The 25,723-nt window shown below is 38.9% G+C and overlaps 1 protein-coding gene across 8 annotated transcripts in view; it reads left to right on the top strand.

The window, feature by feature from the left end:
• The window catches only part of LOC150090447 (cyclic AMP-responsive element-binding protein 1-like), a 313,271-nt gene that overhangs the window by 88,162 nt on the left and 199,386 nt on the right, over positions 1–25,723 (top strand). The window contains exon 1 of one of the 8 annotated variants that reach the window (XM_090389895.1): positions 17,303–17,324. The exons of the other annotated variants lie outside the window; for them this stretch is intronic. The gene's annotated coding sequence lies outside the window, so the exon portion shown is untranslated. Of the gene's footprint in view, positions 1–17,302; positions 17,325–25,723 lie in introns of those variants that run through there. 8 annotated transcript variants of the gene reach the window in all.

A 25,723-nucleotide genomic window follows, 5' to 3' on the forward strand; every position in this document is an offset into this window, starting at 1 on the left:
TCCCGATTTCAAACCAGCACCGGGGGTGGGGGGGGGCTCGTTTCCGGATTTTAAACCAGCGCCAAGACGGCATTCATTTTCTCTGCATTCCTTTGCAGCTTCAGAATCTTTAGAAAAGGGTACCCAGTGTTTCTGTATACTCGCAAACTTGCAGGCTTTAGTCGGTGGAAAGACGACATTCACTTTAACGCAAACTACCATTAGCAGCCTGTGGGAGGAGCTACACTTGTCTATCATTGCTTGTCGCAAAGATCCACAGAAGGGATACCCGCTTGTAAAGATTAACCGTAACAGCCAAATTGAACATCTCTTTGGATGTCTTCGCTGACTCTTTTCAGAACCTTTTAAAACGGTGTAACGAGTGCATTCCATCAGGTGGCGATTACCATATAAAAAAACATTATGTAACTCCTGTTGTCTCGAAACTTGATAATCGAGACCGCTAATATCTGTAAAATCGGACAGTTGCATCCTCATTGTGATTTTATGTTACCTAGGATCTGTGTCATTTTAAATCAATCTAAGATCTCAAGCAGATTTATTTTTAAATAGAAATTGCATTTTTCTGATTTTACGGATATTAGCTGGTCTCGATTGCACAAGTTCTCTGTCCAACATGTATGTGGTGATTACGTTGAATAAAAATATAACCGTTTTTGAGCTCCTTCACTTTGTGTATTGTACCAGTCTGAGAACTTTATTGCCACACCTTGTATGTGAGGAGGGATATTATTCCTCCACATATTTTATTCTTTTGTTGTGTTAACTTATAATTTTCTTATATACATAGGTTTTCTTTTGGGAAAACTCCTCCCCGATAATTTCCAACTTTTTTTTTTTTTTTTACCTAAAAACGCTCTGCTGTCCCGTATTTCTCATTTCTACGTGTTTACGATGTTCAGTAACATTAACATGGCTACGTCTAGTTGGGGATATTGCTAATTTTGCTTATTGGTTTAATACTACAAAGGATTCGAATCGGGTTAAGTCCGTATTTGTTACATATTCTTTTTTTTTTTTTTTTTTTTTTTTATTTCCCAGAGTAAAACTATATAATAAACCCTCGATGTTACTCTCTAATTCAGGGAAGGGGGTATTGCCCCTCTTCCCTGTATTAGTCCTTAATATTAAGTAAAAGATAATTTATTGTGGCCATATAGTGGTGCTGGGAAAACTGTCAGAATCGAAGTTGAGATACTCGTGAACTTTCACCAGATACTGGAACGGTATTCTCAGTTAATTCAGCCAGCTTCTTACCATTACGCATTTGCTTTTACCGTATTTCCCCATGTATAAGACGCACTTTTTTTCGAAAAATTTGGGGTATAAAAACTGAGTGCGTCTTATACAGTGGTTGTAGATTTTTTTTTTTTTTTACTTGCATTTCCCGCTTTTTCGCGCTTGTTGTCTTTGCGCTCATTGTTTCGTACTTGTTACCGGAGGCGCCTCCGTAGCCATGTGGGAAGGAGCAGCAGTGCGTAGCACACGCTTCTTGATTAGACCATCTCAGCCCATCACCACCAAATACGGAGAATGCGGAAAGGTCAGGGAATGACCACCGCATATCCCCGAGCATTATGGCCTTTGTTGCTAATGCTCCTAAAAACCAAAATAACAAATAACTTGTTACCGGTATATTAGGTTACGTTTTGCCACGTTCTGTCTTGGTTCTCCAACTGAGAAAACAATCCGAGACTGGCTATGGGAAGAAGAAACCCTACTGAAAACGCCACAGCAAAAGAAGGCCATTAGAGGCAAGTCAGCAAAATGGCCTAATTTAGAGAGGGAATTGAAGGTATAGATTGAGGAGCAGAGGGCAATTGGAATTCGTGTATCCACAAAGATGGTTCAGCATGAGGCAAGAAGAATTGCTGATGAAAAAGAAATTACTGATTTCAAAGGAGGACACAATTGGTGCTTCAGGTTCATGAAACGGAATGGACTAAGCATGCGTACACGCACCAGACTTTCCCAAAAGATGCCTGAAAGCTATGAGCAGAAGGTCCTTGAATTTCATCGTTTTGTCATTCAACGTCGGAAGAGACATCAGTTTGAGTTGGGACAGATTGCAAATATGGACAAAGTCCCCCTTCAATTTGATGTCCCAAGTAACAGAACTGTTGATATGAGGGGGGGGTGAAAACTGTAACTGTGAAGACAAGTGGACATGAAAAGAGCCATTATACGTTGTTCTAGCTTGTTGTGCCGACGGAACCAAGCTGCCTCCTATGCTGATTTTCAAACGCAAAACAATGCCAAAAGAAGACATTCCTTGAGGAGTGATTGTCCACGTTCATGACAAGGGTTGGATAGATCAGAATGGGATGAAGATCTGGTTTGAGAAAATTTGGAGCAGGAGACCAGGTAGGCTCTTACGCAAACCCGCCCTATTGGTGCTTGATCAGTTCAGGACACACTTAACAAAAAATACAAAGAAGATTGCTGCAGAGCAAAAAACAAAACTTGCCGTCATACCTTGACATCCCAGCTCCAACCACTTGATGTCAGCATTAACAAACCCTTCAAAGCTGACATGAGAGACGAATGGAACCAATGGATGAAGTCTTATGGGGACAATTTGACACCAGCAGGAAGAGTGAAGAAACCAACTATAGGAGAAGTTTGTACCTGGGTGAAAAGATCCTGGGATAATATCAAGATTGAGATCGTTGTCAAATCATTTAAAAAGTGTGGCATTTCAAATTCCATAGATGGAACTGAGGACAAGGCAATATATGAAGACAGTGATTCGTCATCAGACACAGATGAGGACAAGCTAATGGATGCGAGTTTTGACAGTGATGGGTTGTATGAATTTTATGATGAATAAAACTTGAGTTCAATAACTTTATGTAATACATTTTTTTTTTTTTTTTTCAAATTTCGGGCCCCAAAATGAAGGTGCGTCTTATATATGTGGAAATACGGCAGTTATTGAATAAATGGGAGATGTCGTTTATATGAAAGTAGTACTGTACAATACCAACTCGTGAAAATTAAATTTGTTCTGCTACGAGCATAAAGAATGGGAAAAAAAGACCCTCTAGTTGTTTAAGCTTAACCTTGCTTTATACAAAATTACAGTTTTTTTTTTTTTTTTCACTCTTTATTTCTCACAGATGCTGGAAAAAGACACACCACTGTCTATCTTCCTAATTGCTTTAATTTCTGTACAACACAGGTGCTCACTGTTTTCTTAGGGCCATGCAATATAACGTAAGTGCCTGGTTATAATAAAGAAACGGAGCACAAAGGAGCACAACGATATGATAATGAGCTTTTTACGCGTAAACAGACTGGGATGCTAGAGACCGTAACTCATGAGTTCCCGGTTTTTTTTTTTTTTTTTCAATTTCACGAGCACTTCAGAATCACTCCGGTGCCAGTCACTGTTTTCATCCCTTAAATAGAGGTCCGTAAAATCAGTAAATTCTAGTTTAGGAATTATTTCCACTCTTATATAAATAAAATACATATATAAAAAGGGTAATTCTCTAGTGGAGCACAGATAATTGATTTCAATTCTTCTGGAATTCAGCCCTGTCTTACATCTCACAAAAAGGATTCTTCTGCTCCTATGCTTATCTTCGATGACACTGATTTCTAGGCAGGATCATATATCTCTATTGGGGATTACTCTGCCTTCTAATCTCTTGGCATAAGCACATTACAAATATTGCTTCCTCTGTGTATTAAAAAAAAAAAAAAAAAATATATATATATATATATATATATATATATAGGTTTCTCCTTTCGTTCTCGGCATTACTTTTCTTCCAAATCGCAAATCCGCCCTACCATGGAATATTATTACACATCTGGAACAGTGGCCCCAAAACCTCTCTCTGGCTTCTATATTCCATTCAAAAGAGAGTAGTTAGGTTACTTAATGACTCATCTCTAACAGAGTCTCTCCACTGTCTGTCTCATAGATGTTCTGGTTCTGCTGCGTGTCTTTTCTGTTCATACTTCCATGGACACTGTTCTTCTGAATTGTCTTCTATAATTCCCACTCTCTCTTCCGAACATGTTTCGCAACCAGTCAATGTCGTTTTACTGTCCAACTTCAAACTCACAGAACCAACTTTTCTTCTTCCTCATTTATTCATTCAATTTCTGTTTTCTGGAACAATGCGTATTTCCTGAAAATTACAGTCTACAGTAATTCAAGTCTAATGTGAACATGTATCTTCTTTCATATTTTCAACCTATGCACCGTACTAAGTACTATAATACCTGTCATGCTTGGGGTTCTCATAAAAGAAAAAAGAAAAGAACAAGGGCTTTTATGTACGGAGTATATGCCGGTGTTGTTTGTTATTTGGTTTTTAGGAGCATTAGCAACTAAGGCCATATTGCTCCGGGGATATGCGGTGGTCATTCTCTGACCTTTCTGCATCCTCCGTATTTGGTGGGCACGGGCTCGAACCCCGGTCTAATCAAATAGCGTGTGCTACGCACTGCTGCTCCTGGCTACAGAGGCGCCTCGGAGCATATGCATTTGGCAATATGGCGGGTGTGCCTATGCACACCCGCCATATTGCCATTTATTTCTCCAGTAATCGCACTGTAATAAACATAATATCAAGTGCTATTTATAAAAAAATAATAATAATAATAATTGCCGGATTTGAAGAATGCAATCCGTTATGGGTTAGTTAATGTACCGCAAGAAATTTTCGAACTAATTAAAAAAACTCCTACATATACCAATTACTACAAAAAAAAAAAAAAAAAAAAAATCGATACGACCCATAGTTTTCGCGTTATTAATTTTAAAGGGATAGGAAAAGGACTTTGTAAAAAACTATGTACATCATACAACAATTTAAAATAATACAGCACATTGTTTTTTTTTTTTTTTTTGATTTGGTAGTTGTTGGCGCATCGGCTTCTGTGGCCATATTGCACCTTCCAAGGTTTTTGCAGTACTTTGATCCAAGCCCGAGGCGGGAATCGAACCCGCGACCTTTGGGTTGCCGGGCAGGTACTTTACCCACTCGGCTAGCCCGGTCGGCCAGCACATTGTATTTGTTAAAATTTACTCAGGCTTTTGGTGGGCGGGGGGCGATCACTTCTCCTGGATCCGCCATTGATCTGACCAGTGTGAACATGTATCTTTTTAACATAGATGACCTGTATACGCCTGAAGCAGCGCTACTTGACGATGACCACTAACCCTACCATAATCAGCGCATCATGCCCTGAATCCTCTTCGTAAATGTAATTTAAAAAAAAAAAAAATCAGAAATAAGAGCAGTCTGATTATCATATCATTATAGCCCATTCTGAGGAGAAACTATTAATTTCAGTAACCTGAAATCCATCTGAGGGTCTTTCCTGTTATTCTAATAGCATATTAGAATCACAGTATCTCTTTATTCCCCCCCCCCCGGAGGAGTCAAATACTTTGTTTGATAGCATGGTGACCCATCCCATTTAAACATTTGTAAGCTCCCTCGACAAAAATGGTCGTATTGTCCCATTTCTGTGTTCAGTTCACCCCTCAAAGGTGTTCAGTTGGATTGAGTAGTTCTGTGCTCTCTACTGTATACTGTACTACAATTTTCCTATATTATTCGCATTCACAACGCGCAACCTCACTTTGCTTTGTGACATTGCGTGTTGTGGAGGGTTAAAGACAGCTTCCATAAAACTGCACAATGTAGGGATACAGAATTGTCCTAAATGCAGGTATGATTCTGCAACATTCGGGATTCCATGCATTGCAACCTGCGGACCTGGTCCATACCACGAGAAATAAAACCACGACAACGGCAACTCCTCGTCCTCCCAATTTCAGAGTTAGAATAAGATAGGTAGTAAACTTTATCCTGGTATTCTTGCACAGACACGTCCATCAGACTGGTAGACTGCGTAGCATGACTTATTACTCTACTGGACCAATTTCCATTGATTCACAGTCCAGATTCAGTGTATCTTACCCCATACTATCCATAATGTAAAACATAGATAATGCGAAATCGACTTTGTTTAAAAAGTAGCTGTGAATTTTTAATATCTGTATGGTAAATTTATTTGTGTTAATTTTTTAATCGACATCGGTATAATACCGATGTCGATTAAAAAAATAACACAAATAATAAACAGGTGTTATACGGTGCTTATAATAAATAAGCACCGTGTGTTCGTCCCGGAATATAAACAGTTGTAAGCTCCCTTGGCGCTTACAACTGTTTTATTTCCTACACACATTGGCACTCACAGACATTTTTTATTATCTCAAAGATTTGTTTAGAGGACATAACTTTCTTAATCAGCCGTTCCAAGGCGCGTTGGCTTATATCAATCATTATTTTACGCCTACCTAGTCCTTTCTTGTGCTCAGCGTTGCCTCTAACCTCTGTTTCTTCAACTCTTGCCAGTTGAAGAAACAGAATTCGAACCCGGTTGTTGGGAGGACGATTATTACCACTACGCTACACACGAGGACCACTCAAAAGACGGTTGGCAGATTTGGGATTAGTGTGAGACCGACATCAAAAAAAAAAAAAAACGTGCCAGTTGTCCACTTGGGAATGTTCATTTCTTGAGCATTGGCACTCATAGGCATTTTTCTGCGCATGACATAAAAATATCACCCCCTTCCCTCTGAAATTCTGTTATCCCTTCCTTTTACTCATCTCTCGGAAGCTCTTGTTTAAAGTAAATTCCGCTGATTTCCTTTATGGGCTAAAATATTTGCATAGGTCATAGTCGCAGATGATAGCCTTTATTGAGAAGGGTGTCTCATGATTTTTGGTAGTATAGTGCATGTTTAATTAGGAAATTTGTTATAAAACGCAAAGCTTAATACGGCTTTAGTTTTCAAAAATTAATTTCTGGAGCATTATTCCGCATTTTGTTTGGTCATCAGAACACCTAGCCCCCCCCCCCCCCGTGTGTGTATGCGCATTGTATGTTGAATTGAGAATCAAAAGCTTAAAGACAATGATGGTATGGTTATTATTATTATTCGGAGGGTGTTCTTCGAGGAAGGGTCCACTTTTTTTTTTATTGTTTACATTAATGATCTGTCAGTTTTATTTCATTCTTTTGATGTTGAGTGGCAACTCTAAACTTTCTAAACGAATCGTGAAGTTAGAACCCCCCCCTCCGTCTTTACTGATTACTATTGGAAACCCTAATTGTAAGTACAGTTTACTGATACATTCAAGGACTTAGGTGTCCGATTTCGAACTGACCTTCATCCCTCTTGTCTTGTCGATCACATAATATCTCAGACTTCCAAATTTCTTGGCTTAATTAATCGTTCTTCCTCTGTGATTGATAGTGACAAAGTTATAATTCTTCTCTACAAGCAGCTTATACTTCCCATTTTTGGTTCCTACAACAAGAATATCTTTATCACAGACTTAAGCGAATTCAAATAAAATTCATTTAATTCTTGTGCTTTCGAAATCGCCTTGCCTTTTACCGTCGAAACTTACGGAACTCTTTGTGGTTGCTTCAGAATCGTTCCTCTTCACTCCAGACGACATTGTAGACAAAAAGAGGTAGTCCTCTTTTTGTCTACAATATCATAAACTCTATTATCGATTCTCCATCTCTTCTTGAATAAACACCTTTCACTATAGCCCCGCTTGAATTCTCGTTATAAAACTAATTTCTCACTGCCTGTCTCTCGTACCCAACACTTACTTGGTAGTTCTCTGTTCCGTTTCCTTCAGGTATTGAATAATGACAGTATTGATTTTACACTTAAACCGTCTGTATATGAGAAATTGCTCTTTATTCTGCTTTGTTAATCAAAATTTGTATATACTGTATTGTAATACTACTGAAGACTCTGTATTGATTCTCTGTAATTCTCAGCTTTCTCACTGTTATCTAGGGTCTGCGTGCACCGTCGGTCAGAAGTTTGTAAATAAATAAATAAATTATTATTATTAGTAGTAATAGTAGTAGTGGCACATGATGCAAGAAAGCAAGCTTATATCAGCTGAAAAAAAAAAAAAAAAAAAAAAAAATTCCCACATCACCTGTCCATCCCCTCCAATAATTTGTCTAGTTCTTCCTTGAAGTTCTTCAAACTGCCCACCTGTACAACAAACGGCAGTTTGTTCCAGCCATCAGCCACCCGCTGGCTGAAGCGCTGCTTGAAGAATTTCTCTATGTCGGAGTACTTCAGTGAGAGTCAATTCAGTGCTATATTAATGTATCCAAGGGCATTATTTCCATCCTGTTTCTTTAGTTATTTAGCAAAACGCTATACAGTTATTATTATTATTAGCCACATGGTGCGAGGAAGCCTGAGGCTTATGCTGCACCAGCCAAAAAAAAAAAAAAAAAAAAAATCCGAATTGAGAGAGAACTAGCAGGAAATCACCAAGGAAGAGAAGAATGATGATATCCAGCTCAGGACCCTGGGTGTACCAAGCCCATAATCACCAGATGTGAGCCCCTGCAGTTGGTATGGTGTGGGTGTGTAAATAAAATAAATAAATAAGTAAATAAGTAATAAAGAAAATTAAAAAAAAAAAAAAAGGAACGAAAGATAATAATGCAAACGTTGGTAGCCGCAAAGAATTACCAATTACATTTTTATAAAAAGATTATATTTTTATTTTATGTAATTTTGTATTTATACTATTCTCTTTTTTCTTTTCTTTAAGACATCGCTTTTTACTCGTTATAAGTGCACAAGGCGCCATTAGACCGGGGTTCGAGCCTGTCACCACCAAATACGGAGGATGCGGAAAGGTCAGGGAATGACCACCGCATATCCCGGAGCAATATGGCCTTAGTTGCTAATGCTCCTAAAAACCAAAAAAATAAAAAATAAGTGCTCAAACTGGAAAATATTGAGTCGCCAAAGTAGTATTTGACACAAAAAAAAAAGTATAAATTTATTTATTTTGCCAAAAGTTTATCCAACTCACGCAAATGTGCGTTAGTTGTCGCCCTGACGGTAGTTATAATCACCGTCCTTCCTACATTAGATGGAAAAGGTACGAATTCAGTAGCGTGGCTACCCTTTTTTGGGACCGGAGGCAAAGAACATGTTCGGACCCCTACTGAATTAACGAAAATTGCAAAAAACGGGAGACAGCCGAAGACGCCGGGCCCCTAAAGGGCCCGGAGTCAATTGCCTTGCCTGCCTTCATGGTAGCTACGCCACTGTTCGAATTCCATTAATGATGCGAGGAATTTTCAGTGTGGCACAGTTAGTCGGTCTTTGGGGGGATGGCTTCATGGTTTGGTTTTATCTCCCTTACTCTCGAGTGTTTATTTCCATCCTGTAGCAAACAGGTAAACTGATCATAAAATACACGCAACTTAGGGGCAAAATATACTGACTCCCCATAGCCTTATTTGCCAAAGCAAATGAGGCGCTTAACACACTAACTCGCATTAGTTTTCATTGATGCTGACATTCAGATTTTGCAAATATATTCGAAGTTGTAAATTGGTAATGAAGATTACCAATTACATTTTGGAAGCGTAACTAAAAACCAAAATGCATTGGGCTTTTTAATAATAGACGGTTAAAATGCAAACATATCAACCGGAACTGCATTCCTGCCCACATCCGAAAACTGTTTTGTTTTGTTAGACCTTTATTTCCTGTTATGCTAGTGATTCGATTTTCTGTGGCGATGGGGGTAACGCGAGTCAGTACATTGCAGGATCGATCGAGTCTGTACGCAGCCAGAAAAAAAAAAAATAAATAAATAATAATAATAAGTTAAGGTAATTAAGTTAAAAATTAAGTTTAAAAAAAAATAAATTAAGGGTCATTGTTCACTATTGCACTTGTATATCAGCTGCAATAAAGTAGACATGGTTTATTTGGGAACTCCCTCTAGTGGTGTAAAGCAGTTGTTCCCAAACTACGTACTGAGATGTACGAACCCTTTCAAAAATTTCATACATTTTATTGCATTTACCTGTACAAACTGAAATGACAAGTTAACGTATTAGTATTATGTACTGTAAATCAGAAAAATAAGTCCTCAATATTTAGTTGTTCCTCCACGAGCTGCAATTATGCAGCAACCCCAGGGGCTCACATCTGGTGAGTATGGGCTTGGCACACCCAGGATCCTGAGCTGGATATCATCATTCGTCTCTTTCTTGGCGATTCCATTCTACTTTTAACACACACACACACTCTCTCTCTCTCTCTCAGAGTAACTCTGGGATTTTTTTTTTTTTTTTTTTTTTTTGGTTGGTGCAGCATAAGCCTCAGGCTTCCTAGCACCATGTAGCTAATAATAATAATAAAAGATATGAAGGTAATTGAGCAGTCAAATATGAAGTTCTCTGAGCGGCGCAGACGGGCTGCCAGAGCAGATCATAGAGTTTTGTCAATGATATATAGGAATTTTGCTAGCAGAGACAAGAAGGTGATTATCCCTTTGTATAAGGCAGGGGTGGCCAACGAGTCGGTCGATCACGACGAATTTTAAATATACAGTCATACCTCGATTTATTCAATGTAATTTTTGAGATGGTAGATCGCGGCACATTTTGAAGGAAAAAAGTAGATCGCATCACAAATTAAGTAGGCCACTCCTGGTAAAAGGCAATGGTCATGCCACACCTTGAGTACTGCGTACAGGTCTGGATGCCTCATATTAAGAAGGATGTAGAGTTGCTAGAACGAGTACAGAGAAGGGCAACAAGATTGGTGAGAGGAACAAAGGGGTACGCTTACGAAGAAAGGCTTCAGTTCTGAAAGTTGCAGCATCTGGAGACTAGGCACCTGCGAGGTAATTGATTGAGGTGTATAAGGCCTTGAATGGTTTGAGCAGGCTCAATGCTGACGGGATACTTCCGCTTGCCCAGACTAAGAACCTGAGGGGTTACAGATTCAAATTGAGGAAAGACAGTTGTAGAATATATGTGCGGAAGTTTGCCTTTAGCTAGCGGGTAGTTGATTGATGGAACAGACTTCCATCTGTTGTTATGGAAGTTGATAGCTTAAATAAATTTAAGGCTGAACTAGACGAACATTTGGAGTGACCGGATGAGCGAAATGGGAAGTTTTTTTTTTTTTCTGGCTGATGCTGTATAAGCTTGCTTTCTTCCATCATATGCCTCGACTAATGCTAATGCTAATTGCAGCCTTGCAACGATCTGCCATAGAGTTCAACTTCCGGAAATACGGTCGCCCAATTTCGTGATACCACACCATTACAGTGCTTTCCTGCAGCTGAATCTTACTTGTTGGTTCTGAGCAATTTTGTACCAGTAATTTTCAATAGGGTTCAAATTTGCACTGTTGTTGGGCCAGTCCAACACTGTAATGCCAGCATTTCTGAGGTATGACTGCATCTTAAGGGAGAAAAAGCGAAGGAAAACATTGGTGTAAGTATGTTTTAAGCCTTGTGAGACAAGAAGACAAACTCATCGTTAAATCTAAATAGCATAAAACTTACCAGTTTTCCTGTGTGGCAAGGTGCTGAGTCCTGTTTTAAAATGCAGTTTTGGACGTCAGTGTGCCGATCCCTGATAACGGGTTTCTGGCACTCCTCCACGATAGCAGTATAAGTTTCTGCATTCACAGTTCCGTTAATAAACTTAATTCGCCGCACCCCTTTGCTTGTTATGCATCCCCAGACTATCTGACCGGCGGGAAACTTTACAGTCGGTGTTATGCAGTCAGGATGGTATGCCTCCAATTTTCGTCCTTTGACATATCGCTTGCCATCCGAATCATGAAGGTTGAATTTCAATTCGTCAGAAAAGATGACGGTGTACCATTGCTCTTTTGTCCTTGGAACATACGTTTTACCCTACGCAAGTCATTCTTCCTCATTTGTTGTATCAACAAAGGCTTCCTCTTTGGCCTCTGGTGTTTCAACACCTCTGATGTTTCTGGTGTTTCAACACCTCAGATGCCCTCTGGTGTTTCAACACCAGAGGGCATCTCAAAGTCCAGTTTTATTTCAGGAGTACTAGCATGGCGATTACGAAGGTATAGCCGTTTCAGAGATCGTTATTTGAAACGGCTATACCTTCGTAATCAGGTCTTTTCACATCACTTGTGGCAGCCTATTTTATCGCTGATCAAATAGGCTGTCAACAGTATCCCGGGTGCTGAAATTAAAGCGTGAACACGCGTAGAAAGCCCTTCCTGGGACAGAGCAACAGCTACACTTTTTTTTCTTGGTGTTAACTGAACATATGGAGCCATGCTTATACCTCCGCTAAACAGGACTAATGAGCGTATATACCTTTCCACCGGCATATTTTCAGAAACGGCTGATGCAATACCTTGCAATTACTAGCTGACGCAATACCTTTGCTGCTTTGCGACAAACAAAATGACTAATCAATATCTTATACGTTTCACTGCAAATGTTACTTCTTTTAAGGTGCTGCAGTTTTTTGTCAGCCATTGTGTAACATACGTATATATTCAGTGGTGAGCTGTGAACATTTTAACAATGGGCTTGCAGTTTTTCCGACTTTATACCTAGTAAATTTGATCGGTCACGGAAGTGACGTCATCCGCGGCTTCCACTAGAGGCGCTTCCCACGCTCGCTCTACTAGTAATGTGATTAGAGTGCGTGACGCATTTTTCGTGACCGGTATGATATCTCGAGTCACGGGCGGATTAGGGGGGTGGTCAGATGCGGCTTATTACTCCTTTAGCCATGCTTATAAATACATACATTTTCTGTTTATACTCCGGCACGACAACCAGATCAGTAGAGTTTACAATAAATCGTCAATACAAATATTTATCGTATTTAGTAGTCACGGGCTTGAACCCCGCCCACTCAAGGAACGCGTGCTATGCACTCTTTCTCCTGACCACTCGGCTACGTCAGGCCTCTAAGTGAGTGTGTAAAACGTTCCCATGTCTATCTAAAAAAAAAACAAAAAAAAAACTATAAAACCTGGTCGTCATGCCTCGCCTTACGATAATAACTGGATACGACAGTGTTCGGTGTTCTAACTAGTATGATGTCACAATCAGGCTTCCTGAAGTGCAACAATACAAATATTTGTCAACAATTTCTTTTTTCGTTTCGCATTTTCGTTACATTCCATTATTAGGTTCCCCTAACAGCTGCGTATGTCGCTTCAACTACAAGATTGGTACATCAATCGGTGCTATTTTACAGAGATATTTAGATACGTTGCACTCGCAAGTATACATCGCTTACTTTAAAAATCTCTGAATGATTAATAAAATATTTACGGCCTCCGTAGCCGAGTGGGCAGGAGCGGGAGTGCAGTAGCACACGCTCTTTGAGTAGACCGGGGTTCAAGCCCCTGACTGCTGAATACGGTCGATCTGCCAACCCGCACTGGACCAGCGTGGCAGATTGTGGTCTATTCCCCTCAGCATGAATTGTTGAGGAGGCTTCCATCCTGCAGTGGGTTGATAATGACTGCACTTTACTTTTTACTTACAATAAAGAAGCTCTTTTATTTCGTAAACGATATGTACAAGTCAGAATATCTAAAAGAAACGCGAAGGAGGTTTCGCATAAACCACTACCCGGCGTTCTCGTCACATGCGTATTTTTTTTTTAACAACTAGGGAAATATAATGGTTACATTTTTTTCATGATAAAATTGTAATATTGCGAATAAAAAATAACATGAAATATTTCTCATATCACAAATAACATAAAAACTATCACAAAACATTCCACAATATAGAAACAAATATTACATAAAAAACAAACTTTCTAGAAAAAGTACACAAACAATCACAGATTACATGAAAAAAAATTATTTCCCAAATATTCAAGAAAATTTTATTCTAAAAATTGCCAATTTCTTTATTAATATTTTTTGTCGATCATCTGCTTTGCTTAATATTTCAGCGATGATTACAGAGGAATAATTTGACTTAACGATCCGGATAAAATTTAAGCAATGGTTTTCCATTTAGATGTATGGCCATCATAATCTGCAACGTGAATAATTGTCACAATATTATTCATTACGCTGAAAGCTCACTCAGCTTCAGCACTGCTAATCGCAATTGTTTCCAAGATATTTCTGGCTCCGTTGAAAAGGGAATTTTACTCGATTTTAAAGATAAACTGTCTTCGACAAAATCTCTAAAATCGTTAATTTTTATTTCATATTTTATCAGAAAACTTAAATTTCTTATTCGGTTTTCACCGTCTTGTAACCGAGACGAAAGTTCTTTCACATTCCACGATTTCGAGTAGCATATGTTTAAGATTTCTTCCAATTGTGGCGTTATTTTCTTTATTTCCTTTAAAATCACCCTGTTGCATTAATAACTTTAAGGATAAAACAGTGCATTTAATAACTTGTCACGAGGTAATTTTTTTACTTTCGATTTTGATTCCTTCAAATTCTTTCAGCTTCAACATGCTCTCAATTTTAGCTTCATAATTTCCTTCAGAATATTTCAAATTAGCAAAAGCATTGATAGTTCAAATAATTAATTTATATGCTTTTACCATTGTGATTCTGTAAAGCTTCTGAAAGGTAAGAGAGCTCCTGCAGGGTGTCGATCATTAGTGCTAAATGGTTAAGAAATTACAAATTTAAAAGTCGATTTAATAATCTGGACTATTTAACTTCTAATTCAAAATGTTTGCACAAAGCGGGATGATTCACCCAACTCACAATTGCCGTCCGCAAGCTACAAGCTGCTCATCGTGGCCCGCACACACGACCGATCTTTATAGTCTCCACATCAAGTTCTTTAGCAATCATCCTTAATTCGCACTAGTTTTCTGGAGATTGGTAATACAGTTTTTTTTTAATTATTTCCTGTATGCCATTATATTTTAGAACATGAGCAGATGCGCTGAGAGGTGGCAAATGAAGTTTAACATTGACAAATGTAAAGTATTACATATGGGAAGCAGTAACTCCAGAGTAACGTATCAACTCTGTGGTACTACACTGACAGTGGTAGAGAATGAAAGGGACTTGGGGGTGGTTGTGCAGGCAGATATGAAGTTCTCTGAGCAGTGCAGATGGGCTGCAAGAGTAGCTCATGGAGTATTGTCAATGATATAGAGGAATTTTTCTAGCAGGGATAAGGAGGTGATTATCCCATTTATATAAGGCAATGGTCCGGCCACACCTTGAGTACTGTATACAGGTCTGGAGGCCTCATTTCAAGAAGGATGTAGAGCTGCTGGAACGAGTACAGAGGACAACAAGATTAGTGAATGGAACAAAGGGTTGCTCTTACAAAGAAAGGCTTAAGTTTTGCAAATTACAGTGTCTGGAAACTAGGCACCTGCGAGGTGATCTGATTGAGGTGTATAAAGCCTTGAGTGGTTTGAGCATGCTCAATGCTGATGGGATTCTTCCTCTTGCTCAGAATAATCACCTGAGAGGGCATAAATTCAAATTGAGGAAAGACAGATGTAGGATAGACGTGCGGAAATTTGCCTTTAGCCAGCGGGTGGTTGGTTGGTGGAACAGACTTCCATCCCTTGTCGTGAAAGTTGATAGCCTAAATAAGTTTAAGGCTGAGCTGGACAGGTATTTGGAACGAACGAAGGGGTGAAATGGGAGCGGTTTTTTTTTTTTTTTTTTTTTTTTGGCTGAGCATAAGCTTGTTTTCTTGCATCATATGCCTCTACTAATGCTAACATTTTCTGCACAGTGAAAGGCTCGACAAAGTTTCAAAATCTGGCAACATTTCACTTGCGTAAAGTTTATATATCTTAGTTGCCTCAACCCCCCCCCCCCCCTTCTACGGTGCTACCCTGACTAGTTCTTTGAATACAGTGCAAAATGTCGGAATCACACGGATATTAAAGATAGACAGGAGAAATTTACTGGAAGTCAAGGATCACTCACTTCTCTGAAAAACATATGCCCGTTTGTCGGAGTAAAGGGGGGGCCACAACACAGGTTGACCAGAGGCTATAATCCGTGTGGAGAATCTTCTTAATCCTCTGAATGACTATGGAAAGCATATTGACTAGGGCGACTTCTCGGTATGTGACTGCAGAGGTTTTACGGACACCACTAACATTGTGAAATGGTAATCCCTTTCACCCTTAATTTGCACTTTCTAATTACTTAAAGGACAGAGGTGAGAACAATGCATACACAGTTGTCTCTCCTAATCTGTTCGTTACATGGAAATTTTCTTCGTTCAACGGAAACTATTTAAATTTAATTACCAAGGGGAATCAAAAAAATTCGCTATAAAGAAGTTCGTTAAACAGAGTTCTGACTGTAAATCCAAAATGAAGCAAATTTAAAATACATAACCGATCGATGGGAATGGGGCCCCGCTCGCCCCACCGTAGTTTCGGCTCTGGATACTCAATAATTGCATTCAGAATTTCATTTGTAAAATAAATGATCGTCTCAACAATGGGCTCGCAAATTTAAAAAAATAATAACAACGGGCTCTCGCGAGCCCACTCAAAAAAAGCATAGCTATCCAAGCTGGACAGCCACGCATTACACCAACTGATCTTATCGAAGGTGCAACGCCTTCAGGAAGGCGTGATCCGCAACCACCTTTTCTGAGAATGTGTGTTTGGAGGAGATTCCAGAATATCAGCTTGAGAAATAAAATTAAATGACTTTTAAATTTCCCCTCTTTCCACGTAAAATCATGTTCTGCTGTTGATAATAATAAAAATCAAATAATTGTACAACGAGAAAAATGAACACTACTGTTGTAAAAGCCCTTCACGAGTTAAAATTACTTAATTTTTTTTTTTTATTAAAGTCAAATGAAGTTCATTTAATGAATGTCAATTCTCCAAAATTTATGCGTATAAAACTGCACGTATTTTATTATATAAGTTGATTGTATTAAACAAAGTATTGTAAGAAGCAGAGAAAAGTGCCACACATTATTATTAGCCATATGGTGCAAGGAAGCTATGTTGCACCAGCCTATTTTCGGTAAATATTTTCAATGTATGATGCAAGAAAGCAAGCTTATAAAGCATAACTAAAAAAAAAAAAAAAACTTCCCACATTACCTGACCATTCCCTCCAATAATTTTGTTCTCCCTAGATTTTAGAATGCAATTTTAATTGTCTTTCGTTTTCTTCTAGACAAGCCGACCAGAGATCATTTATTTTGTTTCGCGTGTTTCAAATTTTTATCTGCTTTTCACGTGAAGTGCAAAAATTGACTTCCATGGGCATTTTAATCGGATATCCGCGGACATAAGTTTAATTAACATTCCCCCGTAGTACTACTATATTGGACGAATTCTAGTCAGTTGGCACTAGCAGGCAGAAGTGGCGTTTTGGTTGCGAAATGTCTGGCGTTTCTACGTAACGTCACCCACTCAGTTTCGCCCTTCTAGTTGAGGTTGCGAATATATGCCTGATGATTGAAGCGTAAAGGAGATATTGTATATGTGTAAGTTATCTCAGACTTGACTTGAAAAGAATAAGGTACATGCGTTTTGACGGTTTCGTGTACGTAATGTCACAAACGGAGGTGGGCTGTTACAGCTTGTGTTGATTACCGTGCGCATTTACGACTGTTTTTAAAGAGTTGTAAAAATAAAATCTTAATTCCGTTAGCACGCGTACCTTGAAATACATTTTTGATATTTATGAGAAGATACTCATAACAAACCGATACTCATGTTATGATATTTATGAGAAGCTGGTAACCCAGCTTCTCATAAATATCATAACATGAGTATCGGTTCGTGAATCAGCAGCTGATATGACTAATCTCGTAAGGATGACTCATGAAGTAATTCCTTTTTAGTCGTAACATACTGTCTTGCAACGCGCACGTCATGGCTAAAAACAATTTTTTTGCACTACGTTTACGTTTAATGTGCTATAAAATCACAGGCGTCCCAACTTTCTGAGCCCTCTGGTTACACCAGTTTATTAATGTTTCGTGGACTGGATTAGGGAAAAATACAGTTCATATTATATAAATAATAATGATTGTTATTAGAAAAATTTTATGAAAAGAAGTAAAAAAATTTCACGAGTGGACACAGAAATATTTTTTCTTAGTTTTTAAAGATCAGTTGTCTCAGGCTGTAAATTTAAGCCATACCTCTGGTCTAAACCAGCACTATGAATTCATCCTTTTCAACTTGATATTGCATTGCACTATATAACCTTGCAGTCTGCCCATACTGCAAATCGGAGGCATAACATTGCTTGAATGAGTGAGGGTTTTTTTTTTTTTTTAGGTGGGGCCAGTTTTTTGTAGCTCGCTACTACTGGCCAAATGTGACATGGGAGATACCAAAGAAGTGTGAATAATATGTAATTAAGAATGAATAATGGGTTCAGAGTACTGTACTGAACTCAAGGGATGCGTAAGCTGTATTGCAAGCAGCGTAAAAGGGTCGTAGTTGTAAGTTCTTGCGTTGTACACTTCTATGTAGATGACGTTATTCAAACGTCATCTACGCCAGAAGTATCCAATTCGCCAACGTAAGTATCAAACCCCTGTCAAAACAGGGCGATATATGTAAACAAATATTTTAGTTTTCGTTGTTTCCTTTATTAGAAAAAAATTAAAAATCACAACCGTGATTTTTGTCAACGCACAGTTAGTGCTGTACCATAGGATACTTCTACCCGGGGATACATCCTCCTCGCAAAAAAAAAAAAAAAAAAAAATCGGCTTCCGATTTTTCGACAGTCTTCCGATTTTTCGACAGTCTTCCGAAATATATTCAACAGTACCAAACTTTCCACAATGAAATAAGCAAGTTAATGGTTTTACTCCATTTTTGCGCTCTTTCTATTTCGATTCACTTTTCCATTCATTTTGCTGCTCGCGGTGTATCAGCGGCGACGACCTTTGACATTCAGTACTATCCGGATATCTTTACAATAGGTTTCTTTATAACGAAGTTATTATCTGTGTATTATCATAGTGATAAATCCGGTAACGATTGCTATATTAGCGTACTTGGTCCTACAGTATCACAATTTCTGCTTCATGCTTGATCTGATCTGTTTTTGGAATTCATGTTTTGATAACGCAGAATTGTAGTCCTAGCCGAGGGCGTAACTAAGAACAAGATTCTAGTGACAGAATTTCCACGGCAACTAGACGAATACGGTGGTGAAACACACACACACGAGTCACCGTGTATAGAACCTTTCCTTTGGGAGAGATGTGGGGAATGAACACGTGTGTATTTTGCGGGAGCATGTTCAAACTTTTATTAATTTTGCCCGTTTGATTAAAAACAACAACAACAACAAAAAATTATATATATACTGTATATAGGCACATATTTTTTTTTTCTATATGAGACCATGTTATGGTCTCAGAAGCTGTACTTATCCCCCCCCCCCTTCTTGTCATTCAAAAAGATATGTCGAAACTGACCTCCCTTTGAATGCTCATGGTAACTATGGCATGATATATTAAATTCGACATCCAGTTCAGAAATATAACAGAAGCCACCATTTCTATAAGCGTGTGCTATTCAGAAGTATATAGGGAGACGACGGAATATCATGCCTACAAACTGCATGTATTAGATATCCAGCAGCTTGTTTCAGGAATGAGTAACTTGACTTTTTTTGGGGGGGGGGGGAGGCAATGTGCTAAATCAAACGCAGGCCTTTCTCATAAGTCTGCGAACAGCGCTTGTAATCAATATTAGCCTCAAGGAAATTTTTTCTGTGCAATCCTTGCAATGCATAGACAACCTAAGGGCATGCTACCTTACAACTATGAAACCACTAAACTCACAGCAGAATTTTATGTTAACCTTGTATTAAAAAATCCAGAATGAAGTAAAAATAAACGCTATACGCTGTCATCTTCAAAGGAATTCACTCTGGTTGGTATATACATGTTTCTTTGTTATTATTATTATTAAAGTACCAAGTGTAAGTACACACTACCAAAATTAGCGCACACAAAACCATATTTTCAGATATTATTTAGACAATTTGAGCGAGGGGGTCCTGTTCGACAGAACTGGTTGAACATACTTGTGGCCGGCGTTGAAGACAATACGTTTAGTCAGTGACGCTCTACCTGTTTTTATGCGAGCAAAATTCCTTTGTCTGTCACCATTATTCAGTTGCTCTTTGTTTTCAGTTGAAATAGTAGCTGATATTATTCTTGCCTCATCGGCGAACAGAGATTTTTTTTTTTTTTGGCACCTGTATGCGTTACATGGCTTGAGAGGTGCCGTCTCAGCTAATACCTCGTTCTTACTATTATTCTGGACTCGCCATGCAAATTTTTTCCCCCATACCCATACAATTAATCGGCTGGAAAAATGACGTAATGCATTGAACATAGTTGGTGGATAATATCATGGTCAATAATCACGCATCTGAAAAAACACATATAGACTGTCGAAATAACGCCACGTTGAGATCGGATGTATATACAGTGCAGATGTCTTGCAGTCACGTGATTGTTGTATTCGTTTACGTTCGCCATTTTCAAAGTGAATTCTGTACTGATATTACGGATTATACCGCTGTTTTACATTTATTTTAAATTAAAAACCCCACATAATTAATAAACCTCATACAGAGAAGAACAACATTAAAGCTTAGTGACAAACTTGATATAATCCAAACTGTTACATTAGGGTCACGCGGAATTTTAATTCATATACCCATGTGTATTGTGTCTGTAAATTGCGTGTGTTCTCTGCTAGATTTGCCTGTTTTGATGGACGAAACCCCCAGTTTCTGGGGGGAAACCTTGCTGTCCCCGCCTGAGGCCCATTAACTCAGCCACGGAGTGAAAAAAGCCCCTCTCGTAAAAGTTTCTCTCGTCATCGGTGGGATTCGAAGTCGAGCTTTTTCCACCCGATGTGGGGATGACGGTGACGATACCACTGTGCTACCGCGCAGACTAAACTTGATATAATAAAGAAAATAGAATGGGGCGTAAGCAGAAGTGTATTGATGGCAGAATATAACATTGGATCGTCAACATGGTTATGTTTTTTTATCTGCAGTTAATAAAACTGCATTCTTCATCTCTCTATTTCTTATTTGCCCTCATTATTTCTGCATTGAATACCTTAAAAATAAAACTTTCTAGATAACGAAAAATCGAAGTAACGGTACTGGTACCCTTGAATCCCCGAAGGTGCCGTTATTTCGAAAGTCTCTACTGTATATGCTGAAGAGCATCCTCACTTCAGTCAACGCTGGAAATCATCTACCACTTAAAAGTCGGCTAATCCATCAGTCAGACTATAATGAAAGTGGCTAAATGATATTGAATTGGCTAATTTTGTTTAGGCTGTTTGCTGTATTCCTGCCTAACACGATTGATTTATGCTATTCGGTATCGTATTTCTTTTTAAAATGATATGGAATAATTGGCTAAGATCTTTAATGCATTGTATTTATTCTAATACTGTTGTTAGTTGGTTTTTAGGAGCATTAGCAACTAAGGCCATATTGCTCCGGGGATATGCGGTTGTCATTCCCTGACCTTTAAACATCCTCCGAATTTGGTGGCTCACAGGCTCGAACCCCGGTCTAATACAGTGAATGAATGAATGAATCATGCCTGATTTGTTCATTCATTCAAGTCTATCCATATATGCTTTTCGACCTAAGATTGGGACCAGGACGTGAATTAAGGCAATTAGGCTAATACAGTGTTTCCCAAAGGGAGAAAAAAAATAATAAATAAATAAGCGCACTCCTCTGGGAGGGTGGCTTATTGTTTTTATGGAGACTTTTTTTTAAAATGAAATACGGATAAACCGTCCCACTGATCTAGGAATGAAATGTATTTCTGGTCTTATTGTGTTTTTTTTTTAATTTATAAAGCGTGCATTATTTATTTATTCAATTGATTGCTAGTTTCAATCGCCCCTTGTACAGCGTGCAAGCTAGAGAGGATAAATAAATTTTGGCTCAGAGAATAAATTTATAAAAAATTGACAGTTTAAAAATAGGAAAGGTTCTTCGTGCTGGATGTCTCTTTGAAATACACATCATCAGATGTGAGCTCCCGAGATTGTGTTGCTGGAGGCAGTCAACCTCCAAAACGACATCCAAACAACGGCAGAGATTTTGAGAGAACTGCACGACATCCGAACAACGGCAGAGATTTTGAGAGAACTGCACAATGGGACTGCCTTCAACGGCGGGCAGGCTTCTCAACTCAATTTTTTACTTGTACCGAATGTAAGAGACTATGGGTTCCAGTTAGTACTGTTGTGCCTCAGTTGTTTGTTGGAAGATAGTCGTTCTGTAAGTCTTACTGAAGCATAATTTTTCACAGTTTACTTGAAACTGGTTCAAGATTTTCATTGTATTAAGCGGCAACGTTCTGTTAAAGCTTTTCAAGGAGATTAGGTTGGACCGGAGTGGCTTGATTTGCAGACTGTTTGATTGCCTCGGACTTCGTGGGTGCGAAATGATGCCTGAAGGGACTGGTGCATCATATCTACCTGTCAGTAACTTGGCCAGGATATGAATATTCGTCCTGATAACAAACTTCCAAGGTGTCCATTCCATATTTGCATACAGAATGCCTCTTGATACAGTGAAGAGAATTGGAAGATCCGGTTTAACCACCTGAGGAGCCAATGCTCAATGCTTAGGAAGGTTTTGACTTACGTTTCTGGAGCTGATGTCTAAATGACCGAAACATACAAAGGGTACTAGGAAAGTTTTGCAATATGACGCAACAATGAATCACAGGAAGCTGCTTGTTGCTGCATGTTGATACATGTTCATATGTGCATAGTAGCCGCCGCGCCAAGTCGATGGGCTCAGTTATTCATTAGTAGTGAGAGTGTAAAGTGCTTGCGATGGCATCGTGGTCACGAAATGAGATAAGGACAGTTTTGCGGTATAATTTCGTGCGTGGTTTAACCATAGACCAGTGCTTAGAAGAGATGATGATTGTCCACATCGTACAACGATATTCAGGTGGTATAGAGAATTCCAAAGGGGAAATTTCACTCTGGAGGATTCTGAGAGGCCGGGAAGGCCACGAACGTCAGTTACGGAGGAAAACGTTACTGCTGTGAGGAAAATGCTTGACGAAAACAGGCGAGTAACCTACCAACAGATAGAGGATACTTTGGGCCTAAATGCACCAACAATTCGTTCGATTCTGCAAGATCATTTGCACGTGAAGAAACTTTGTTCTCTCTGGGTGCCGCATCAACTGACTGAAGAGCAGATGACACGACGTGTGACTTGGTGCCGGGAGATGTTAAAAAAGTTTGATAAGGGACAATCTCGGTATGTGAACAACATCGTGACAGGTGACGAGACTTGGCTGTACTATTACGATCTGCCAACCAAGGCTCAAAACAAAGTTTGGGTCTTTGATGATGACGACACACCCGTAATTGTCAGAAAATCCCGATCTGTAAAGAAGAAAATGATAGCTGTATTTTTCAAATCGAGTGGAATTGTGGAACGTGTCGTTTTGGACACGCAGAAGACAGTCACAGCTAAGTGGTATACTGAACAATGCCTGCCTAAAGTCATTGGATCTACGAAGAACCTGCGGCCAAAGTCAAGAATGGACGCCAAAGCCTGCACCGAATATTTGACCACGACAGGACTGAAACTTCTCGAGCACCCTCCCTACAGTGCAGACCTTGCTCCCTGTGACTTTGCACTGTTCCTGCATGTGAAAATGAAGCTAAAAGGGAGGCGGTTTTCCAGTGATGAGGACCTTCTACGGGCTTGGGACAACGAGTGTGCTTTACTCCCTAGTGAAACTTGGCAGAACTGGTTTAAAGATTGGTTTCGGAGGATGGAGAGGTGTATTGAATGTAGAGGAAATTACTTTGTAAAAATTAAATAAACAGAGCTGTCTTGCAAAACTTTCCTAGTACCCTTTGTATAAGGCAACTGGGGAAACGCACCTAACAATGTATTTTTTTCACGAACATTATTAGCCCCAGTTAATTCCTGTCTTGAGCGCCAGAACGTGGCTAGGGTCTTCTTCTTTGTGGTAGTGAAATGCTCCATGAAGGATAACTTGTTGTCCCAGGTAATTCCCAGATCTTTGTGATATTCGACTTTCTGTTTGGGTTAACTATTTAAGAGTATGGTTATGTTATGCTTTCTGGAGAAGGACAACTGGGCTGTTTTGAGAGGGTTTATAATTTCAAGACCAGTCGAAGCCAGGAAGTTGGCCAGGTTGGTTAACTGTTTTGTGGTTCGTACAGCAGCAACCTTGTGCTCACTAACATTGTTGCTGGATGGAAAGAAAATTTTCATGTCATCGGCGTAGGTAATGATGTTATTGCAGGTTGAGAGGAACGGATCAAGGGCTACAGCGAAAAGTGTCGCAGAAATAACCCCTCCTATGGGAAGCCCTCTGTTTAGTGTGTAATCGATGCTAAAATCTTCAGGCTTAACAGTAATGTGCCTCTCTGTTCGTAATTTCTGCAAGAGTGTAAGTTTCCTGTAATGCGACAGGGAGTGGAAGAGGCTTTGATATCCAGGAAGAAGACATCCACCTGGCTTTCATTGTTCAAGGCAGATTCTACAACTTGTCTCTAATAGGTTTGTTATAGTTGATCTGTTTTCGATGACTGAGTGAAGATAGGATGGACGGTGGCCAAAATATTGATTATTTAACTGTTTGATTATGCATTTCTCAAAGATTTTTTAATAAGTTGCATCCTATAGAAATAGGTCTGTAGTCTCTCCAGGTTTTAGGAATTGGTTTTGTGTGATATTTTTTCCAAACTTCAGGGAACCTGGCTGTTTCAATGATCATGTTAAAAGTGTGGGACAGTAAGTCCGCTTCTTCAGAGGGGTCCTATTGGTTGTTGAGTCTACAGATTTCCGTGTGCTAGGTGGTTAATCACCACAATCTCCAAAGGTGCAATCCGCCCATTCTTTTTTTTTTTTTTTTTTTATATAAACCCCAAACACGAGAGGTATTAGAATCTATAGTACTTAGTACCGTGCTTGGGTCGGAGGTGAGAAGACGAAAGAAGATATTTGCTTTGAAAGCCTTCCAAGTCATTTGGAAACATTTTTTCAAGTTGTTGGTAATTCTCTTTTATTCTCTTTTTGCAAGTTTCGAAGATTATCTCATCTTATAATATGGGCTTGTCTTCTAATCCTATTGAACATTGCCATTTTCATTTTAAAGAAAAGTATAGGATTGCAGGGTTTGTGTTTCTTGGCATTCTCGACAGGCTTTTTGCTTGTCATTGAAATATGGTTTAATTTGGCTGGAGAACCAGGGCCTGAACCATTCTCAGATTTTATCTTTATTTCCACCCCTCACCGGGCGATGGTCCTGTGGGGGGGGGGAAATAAAAGGAACCTGGTTTAATTTTATATAGTCTTTTTACTCTTCTTTAATTTTATTTTGTATATTAATAATAATAATTCTTTATTAAATATTCCTCTATTTAGACCTCTATTTCTTACACCCCCACGTACACATCTGACTTTGCTTCACAGGAGAATTCCAGATTCAAGGGAACTTCTCAATTATGTATAGGCTGAGTGTTCAGGAATAACAAACTCACAAGTTAATAAACAACAAAGTTTATTTACATATATATATATATACAACATAATATACAATTGATTAAAAAAACATGTAATATGACATACAAAGTTAAATCAAGGATACCTTGCATAAATTATTCTTATTCCTGTTTCCCTTCACTAGCTAATCTGAGTTGACCATTATATGAAAACACTTGATTCATTCTTCTTGCCCTAACTAACTCCTAACACTTGTACACATTCACCATACCTATTTCACTTAATCCTGGATACAATTCTGTTTCTTACATTAACAATCAATATGCTACTTTCATCATTATACTCTGTGTTCTC

This window comes from Mastigoproctus giganteus, chromosome 2 (assembly GCF_048544385.1).
Source record: "Mastigoproctus giganteus isolate SK-2022 chromosome 2, ASM4854438v1, whole genome shotgun sequence".
Taxonomy (NCBI): domain Eukaryota; kingdom Metazoa; phylum Arthropoda; class Arachnida; order Uropygi; family Thelyphonidae; genus Mastigoproctus; species Mastigoproctus giganteus.